General features: G+C 35.5%; 1 long non-coding RNA gene across 1 annotated transcript; it reads right to left on the reverse strand.

Moving 5' to 3' along the window:
- Positions 1 to 1,184: 1,184 nt before the first annotated feature.
- LOC134266160 (uncharacterized) lies at positions 1,185 to 8,021 on the reverse strand. The gene is made up of 3 exons (XR_009991906.1): positions 7,890 to 8,021; positions 7,386 to 7,550; positions 1,185 to 1,523 (listed from the first exon to the last, which is right to left on the reverse strand). It is a non-coding gene; the product is annotated as an uncharacterized LOC134266160 (long non-coding RNA).
- Between the last annotated feature and the right edge of the window lie 844 nt (positions 8,022 to 8,865).

An 8,865-nucleotide genomic window follows, 5' to 3' on the forward strand; every position in this document is an offset into this window, starting at 1 on the left:
GGCCAACCTTGGACTAACGCTTGTTCTGCAGCCTTATTCAAGAAACAGTCAGTACAAGTGACAGCCCTTCAACTGCTGTGCACACTGTTAGCCTTATTCAGGCAGACACATTGTACTCAACAGCCTGGTTGCCAGATGGGTCAACAAGCTTCAGACGAATTACAGTTGTGCTGGCTAATCTCCGTTGCTGGTTAGCTCTGAGTGGCTTGCCACACCAAAACATAACAGCCTTTATTAATTCACAATTTGTGTAGACTACACCTTATTTATTTTATAAGGTGGACTTCTTCTGTAAGCTGACTTTATCTTGTTAAGTTTCACTTACTGCTGTTATGGTTCGCACACGTCTTACTCTTAGCACAGCTTGCGCTGGAATGAACACTTGATAACGCTGATTCAGACTTTATATACCCTTTAAGGCGGATGTTTACAAACGCAATCTTGCAACTGAATCTTAGTAATAACAATATAAATTTCCGGAATATTACATTTTTACATTTTGCGATCCACTTAAATCATAATAAGTATTTCCAATCATTTAATGTTGAACACCCCAAACCCTGGAAATGACCAGGTATGATCCCTTCGTTTTCTGTAAATACGTTACAAGTTCGGATAACTCAGATAAATAACATTTGAAATATAGTTCTTAATAAGAATAGGTAAATAAGATATTTATGCTGTATAGTAGAATCTGGTAGTCAGTGTAAAGTGAAGGTTAAAACTTATATGCAATAATTATGTCGTCAAAGTCGAATATCAAGCTGAATTATGTTTTTCTTCCAAGAAGCTGCTTAAAGGTGTACTAGTCGAATAAGGAATGGATCTGAAGTCGTAACTGATTGTCTATTTAATTTCGATTAGTCTTGTGTCATTGAAAATGTTGAATGGCCGTATTTGATTTATGAACCATTCATCCTAATCAATATTGATTGACACACAGAATAATACATTTATTTTAGTTAAAAATCAGCTGTGGTATAATCATAAATATATAATTAATAAATTATCTGTTTGAATATTATAATAATTTCAAAGCATAAAATTATCACTATAACAATAACACCGTGCCTTGCTAAAATCAAATGTCATGAATAAAACGTTATTGCACAATAATTTTTTTTTCAGCATCTTAAGGGGATATTTATACGTCACTAATAACAAAACAACTAACATAACTTATTTCTGACTTAATCATACAAGTACGTATATATTAACAAGACAAACTCACATTAATATTTATGATTATTCTATAAAATATTACAGATGGTGTTTTTTTTATCTCAGTTATTTATTCCTGATCATCATCACAGTCTTTTGAAGCGCTTCAAGTACCCAGTGTGCCCAGTGTAGGTTTCTATAACTATACTTAGAAGACAGGGAATACAACCCGTTTAGGTTTGAGTTGGCACAACCGTCGTACCACCAGGCTCCACGACCATCTATAGCACAGTTATTGTTATTGTCATTATCCTGGTCTTTTGTTGAAAAGTTCCTGCCATTTAGGTCTGACAAACTATCACCTGAAACAGGACATTGATAATATTTACATTTAAAATGATAATATTAAATTCATAATAAGTATTGACATTGCAAGTATTGCTGCGTTAGTTAACTTGGTTGCATAGTTAACACTGCTAATCTTTATTGCAAAGTTAACACTGCTAATTTTGGTTTTATTACAGTATTAGATTTATTAGTTTATTTAATATATTTCATGTTTTTAATTTGTACTTAAAAGTATTGCTATTGAATACTTAAAGGTCACCCAGGTAGAACAGGTAGCAGCTGTACCTAATTATTATTGCCTTGGATTATGAAGGCTCTGGTCTTTGATCTTTGGTTGGAAGTACACACTCTTTTTAGGTCACCTGAGTAGATTCAGGTGACCTATTGCTATCCGTTTTCGTCCGTCGTCGTGCGTCGTTCGTCGTGTGTTAACATTTGAACATTTTCAGCTTCTTCTCTGTAACCACTGAACCAATTTCAACCAAATTTTACCTGAAGCATCTGTGGGTAAAGGGGAACAAAAATTGTGAATTTCATGGTCCCTGCCCCCCTGTGGCCTGAGGAGTGGGGCCAAAACCACTAAAATTAGTGCAATCTTTAAAAATCTTCTTCTTTACTCCTGGACATCAAGCAGTCAAACTGTTTGCATGATTATAATCAGCATTGAGTCCTCTATCAAAATTGTGAAATTCATGGCCCTGGGGTTAGAGGTTCTGGTAATAGGGCCGGGCTAAATAAGTATATAGTGAAAATGCATTATTTCTTTGAAAATCTTCTTCTCTGCTCCTGGGCATTAAATAAACAAACTAAGTACATAGTTATGATGAGCAAGAGTGCTTCTACAAAATTTGTGAATTTTATGGCCCCAGGGTCAGGGGTTCTGGTGTTAGGGCGGGGCCCTATATTGATTATATAGTGAAAATGCATTATTTCTTTGAAAATCTTCTTCTCTGCTCCTGGGTATTAAATAAACCAACTAAGAACATAGTTATGATGAGCAAGAATGCCTCTACCGAAATTGTGAATTTTATGGCCCCAGGGTCAGGGGTTCTGGTGTTAGGGCGGGCCCTATATTGATTATATAGTGGAAATGCATTATTTCTTTGAAAATCTTCTTCTCTGCTCCTGGGCATTAAATAAACCAGCTAAGTACATAGTTATGATGAGCAAGAGTGCCTCTACCAAAATTGTGAATTTTATGGCCCCAGGGTCAGTGGTTCTGGTGTTAGGGCGGGGCCCTATATTGATTATATAGTGAAAATGCATTATTTCTTTGAAAATCTTCTTCTCTGCTCCTGGGTATTAAATAAACCAACTAAACAGATAGTTATGATGAGCAAGAGTGCCTCTACCAAAATTGTGAATTTTTTGGCCCCAGGGTCAGTATTATGGTGTTAGGGCGGGGCCCTATATTGATTATATATAGTGAAAATGCCTTATTTCTTTTGAAAATCTTCTTCTCTGCTTCTTGGTATAAAATAAACTAACAAAGCACACAGTTATGATGAGTAAGAGTGTCTCTTCCAAAATTGTGAATTTAATGGCCCCAGGGTCAGTGGTTCTTTTGGGGTGAAGTACAAAACTGGTTTTAAAGTGGAAGTGCATTTTCTCTTTGTTTATACTCCGATCAATCTCTGAGTATTAAGTAAATAGAGTAAGCATGCTAAGTTTATAATTATGATAAGCAATAGTGCCTCTTTCAAAATTGTGAATTGTGAATTTCATGGCCTTCAGAATGGCTAAATCAGACTTTTGACATTTGACTTAGACGATAGTTCTCTCTATTAAGGTAAGTTAACATCTTTATACTAATTCTAATATGATTTCTAATATTTGATTTCACTGTAAAGTCTGTAATTTTGCCAAAGTTAATTCCATAGCACTTGCACATTCAGAATCTGATTTACGAGCAACTGTTTTATTGATACAGATAGTTTCTTTTTAAATAAATATGTGTATATTTTTATGATGATAAGTTTACTTATGTAAACTATGATAATTTGTAGTTTTATAATCTGGATCTAAGTTGTGAGTGATGTTGATAATGACGCTCATGAATGGGAGAGGCTCGACCCCATAGATTGGTAGGATATTATTGTTTTATATATTTTATGGTTATTCTGAAGTTGTAAAGTCTGTAAAGACATTATTGTAAAATATAAATCAGTTTTGTTGTATAAAGGTTTTATTATTTTTCAAATAGAATATCGAAAGGGGTATTCATCTATTTTATAATGTGTAATTCGTGTGAAAAGTTACCCCCCCCCCTTTATCCAGTGTATCTGTTACCGCAGATTAAATTACTAGCTATATTGACATGGATATACATGTATTAGAATATATTATGTTATATATATATTATTTGTTATTATATTTTTCAGAGCATTTTCCTGTTACCAATTTCGTATTTCTATGTGTTAATCTGTGGTGAATAAAATGGAGATGTTCTGAACCCTGAAACGTACTTTTACTTCCAAAATATAACTACGAAACCGTTACAGTTGCATAGTTAACACTGCTAATCATTGTTGCATAGCTAACATTGCTAAGTATGGTTGCATAGTTAACACTGCTAAGTATGATTGCATAACTTACACTGCTAAGTATGGTTGCATATTTAACACCGCTAATCATTGTTGCATAGTAAACACTGCTTCTTATTGTCGCATAGATAACACTGCTTATTGTTATACCTTTACAAATTTGTTTCTACAGAAACCTATAAGGGAAAAGTCTAACATTTCTAATGTTTTACTGAGAGGGCATAAAAAATCGATGTTCGACCGCTGAGTGAGATGTTGGACCGTTTACGTCACAGAATGGCGGGGCTTAATCTCATTTTCATTTGTTGGTGTTCACAAATGACGGTCCTAAGGTTACATCACGCATACAAAAGATTGTATATACTCATTTAATGACTACGAGGTAAACAGTCAAACTGTTGTCCCGAGGTAGTGGGGAAGACCTGGGAAACTTCGGTCTCGGGCAACAGTTTCCAAGGTCTTCCCCACTACCGAGGGACAGCAGTTTGACTGTATCACCGAGTAGTCACTGAATGCGTGTTTCATTACCTAACCTACTATGGAATTAATTAAATTGTAAACCCCCATCTCTGCTGTGAATGCACAAGATCAGTTAATTGAAGGCATCAATAAGTACAGGTAAAATAAAAGATCGAAGCCCCTTTTTACAAAAAAAATATATTAAAATAGATCCCGTTATATGGATTACTTAAATAAAATAATGTTTCTTGCATCTGCAACGTCTCTGTTTCCGACAAATAGACACACAAAAGGGTAGAACTATAAGTTTGCCACAGTATATAGCTGAAAAAAGTTACGCCCTGCCACTTTCCATCTGATCCCTCTTCCGAGTCTTCTCCTTCCCCTTCTTTTCTTCAAACTGGCTGTATCTTCCTCCCCAATTCTTGGGCATACCTTAGTCATTCTTTGATAGTATTCTCAATGTCTTTGTTTTTTTGGCGCAAAAATGGCGCAGATATTACAAGTAGCCCGGATGCTCTGTATCCATGATGCCCAGCGAGATATATGATATTGAGCCAACCTATTGTACCAATCACCATTTCTAGTACATTCGATGGTCTTCTGCAAAGTAAAGTCTTCAGTGTAGCTCATTACACATCATCTAGTTCTCTTGCCCGTGTTAAAGAAAGATTCCATGGCGATGAAGTTTACATACTCTTCAGACAAAATCTCTCATTCGATATTAACTGTGTCCAGTAGATGCTGAAATGGAGTTCTACGGGTTTTCTTTGCTACGTGAGGCACCGATTCATCAATATGAATCTTCACTTCTCCTCGAAATTTACCTATTCCTTGGAACAGATGGTGAGTCATTCTCAACATAACTTCAAAGTGTTTCGACTTTGTTGATCACTTTAATAATGTTCAGTTCACTCGATGTAGAGTATCCTAGAAGGGATCTTCATCTCCCCTTCACCACATAGAATGTACACAGAATAAATTTCTGAGGAGCTTCAATCTTTACATCGTATGTGACCAACACTTTAATTGTGTCCTTAACACAAATGGAACTAATTTTCCTTGCCCTTTCCTTTGTTTAAGGCTTATTTCCCAATCCTTTCATAATCTGTCTCATCTAGAATGTTCACAGAGGATCCACTGTCAACTAACAGTGCTGATACTCTCTGTCCGTCCAATGAGTTTAACTCCATAACAATAACCATCAGAATCACTGTCACTATAATTTTGTTATTGTCCTCTCTTTTGACTGGTCTCACTTTCTGAGGTTTCTTACTTCCACACATTTTTCTGTAGTGCCCAACTTAATGACAGTCCTGACACTGTTGTCCTTTTGCTGGACATGGACGGTCCGTGTGGGGAAAAGGTCTACCACAATTCCAACACTGTCCTTTGAGTTTTGGTTTTGAGACATGGTTTCGTTGCTTTAATGTTATTGAGTGATGTCGACATGGTCGCTTGTTAATCACTTTGTTTATGTTTGCTGTGTCAAGCCTCTCCATTGCTGTTGCTTGCGAGTCGGAGATTTCCATTGCACGACCAAGCTGAATAATTTTATCAAGAGTCTTGTCATCTTCTTTAAGTACTCTTCATCTTAACTGATTAGACCTACAGTTCTGAATATTTTGTGAAATTGCACTGTCTGTGTCAATACATTCACAGTTCGCTCAATCAGGAACTCAACAAGGGATTAACGTTTTTGTTTATAACAATAAAAGTTATAAATCTCCATCTGAGTATTCTTTCTAGGGCGAAAATAATCAGTAAGTACCTTTTTGTAACGCTGTTATCCTGAGTTGTTGTTCCCTTCTGAGCCTCGTATATATCGTACGTTCTCTCGCCGACATAGTGTAACAGTAAGACTCTTTTTCTACCGTCTATAAAAACTTTTGATCATGTTTTGATCAGGTTCCTCACCGTCGGGCACTACTAGGTTAACTAATTTCAGGACAATGCACAAATTTTCCAGGCGTCCTATCCATCCATCCCATTGGGACCCTGTATTGATTTTGTCTGTCTCCTGGTCAGATTGTGGAAATATTGGCTAATTCCAGATACTACAATAACCATCAGGAATTGGGTCTAGTTCACATTCATGCCGGTAAAGTTATTTGCTAGTTTGTTAATACCATTTGGACGGAATGACTTCAATATGTGCATCCAAAATGTTTCCTTGATTTTTTCTCTTATTGTCTGTCCCTCTGAATCATGATCAATCACCACTACTATCATGTACTCCAATGTGTAGCCTTCAATGTTGGGGTGGTATTTGGTTATCAGAGGGACCCTGCAGCTATTGTCTTTCTCCTTGCAGCGTAATAAGTTTTGCATGTTATGTCCCGCAACCTCAACATTAGTAATTTGTACGGTTTGTACGGTACGTGCATCCTCTCTTGACAAAAGAAGACTGCTTTGATCATGATATAAGGCAGAGGATGAACAGATGTGCCAAATTCTGGTGGCTAGACCCTTAGGCATAAACTAAAATATCCAAATACTGACGTGTGACCGGTCGATAATGAATGCTCATTCCTCCATGGCACATGATCCCACATCTGATGTTTGGGAAGTCTGTGTTTTCTATGCTCCCATTTTGCAGTGTTTAACGGGCTTTTGATCTTGAATACTGTTCGTTATCTTCATATATTTCAATATGCACATTAATACAATTATTTCTTTTTATTCAAACATTGATTCGCTTCATCCCCTTGAAATCGATATTATAGACACCGAGGGATATAGTTCAACTGCTGCACATCACTTGCAGAGCATGTTCTTCGTGCAAAGATTTATTTGGACTTTTTATATACTAATTTGTATGTTGCCTAGCAACATATCGTGAAAAGGTATTAGAAAATAATAATTGTAGTTAACCTGCAGTTCCTGTGTACCCGGAGAGTGTCAATCGGTATTTATAAGCCTCGTTTCCGATATAAAACGTGGAATATTCAGCATACGCTGTGTCCCCATTAAATCTCTGGAGATTCACTCGCAGTTTCTGAACTTGATATCTGGTTAAAGCATGGATTGCATCATTTCCTTTAAATCAGATGAAAACAATCCAAAAAGTAAAATATGTTTTATCGAATTATATGCTTACCATCATTTAAAAAAAATCCGGATTTAACAAAGTGATCGTATTGACTAATTGACTAATTATAAATTTTATTAATTTAAAGTTTTCATACCAGGTATATAAAATAAAATTAACATCGATATCTTGGTGTCTTTAATAGCATTGAGAAATGCATCAAATAATGAATCAAATTCCAAAAAACTTGCATCATATGTCGTTGATATTCTTTGATATGATTTATTGCCAGAGTCAAGTAATACATAACGTGTTGTATGTATTTAAAAAGAAATGTTGATTTTTACCAATCCAGTAATTGTTCCTAGGATCTCCAAATCCAACTTTATATTCTTCCCAAGTTCGATAGAAATCAGTTGAGCCGTCTATTCTTTTTTGTAGAACCTTTGAAAATGATAAGATCCGAGGGGTGATCAAAAGGTTCGCGAACTAATTGAATAACTTCCATAAAAGAAACAATATTTGGTTTCAATGTTGATTATATTTTAAATGAATCCTCTCCGATTTTAATGCACATCAACCACCGTTCTGCGCATGCGCGAATCAAGTGATATTGGCGGTCACGTGACCCCCTCCGTGTTGTTCTGTCACAAAAGTTGAAAAAATTTTCTGAGTTTTATATTTCTTTCCATGTGAGTTAATTTTTATGAAAAGAACAGTTCATACGTCAGAAATGGTCAAATCTCGGCAACAGAATGGATGGATAAGAATATCCTTTCCATAAATAAGCATGGCGATTATTAAAACACAAATTTTCTGTCCCGGAGAGACCTTTATTCCAGGTGGATATGGAAGGGGTACCTTCTTTTTATCGTATCTTATATGTTTAAAATCTAAAGTAAACGATATCTTAGGTATTTAATAATTATATTTTTGTTCAAATATTCAACTAATTTTCAAATGTAAATTGGAGGTCTTTGATAGCAAATTGCTTAATTAAAAAGACATATCTTTTCAATCTTGCTTACACTGGGCAAGATGACAAGTATCATTTTTAACTATCTATCTTCCTTCACTAAAACGATCAATTCAATCATTAATTAAATCTATAGGAACTCATTTATCTTAATAAACTGTGTACAAATTATTATATTATATTGCAGAGCGATTTCTAAGATATACAACAAACTGTACAGTCGTTTGTTGAGCGTGTTCGACTGAGACAACCATTTTTCATCCCAAGTGACCTACATAGTGACGTCATTTTCACATTATGACGTCACAAACAAGGAGAAAAACTTTACTTAGCATATGCTATTTATA

Source organism: Saccostrea cucullata, unplaced genomic scaffold (genome assembly GCF_032062105.1).
Source record: "Saccostrea cucullata isolate Sc308-1 unplaced genomic scaffold, CSIRO_AGI_Scuc_v1 ctg1292, whole genome shotgun sequence".
Lineage (NCBI taxonomy): Eukaryota > Metazoa > Mollusca > Bivalvia > Ostreida > Ostreidae > Saccostrea > Saccostrea cuccullata.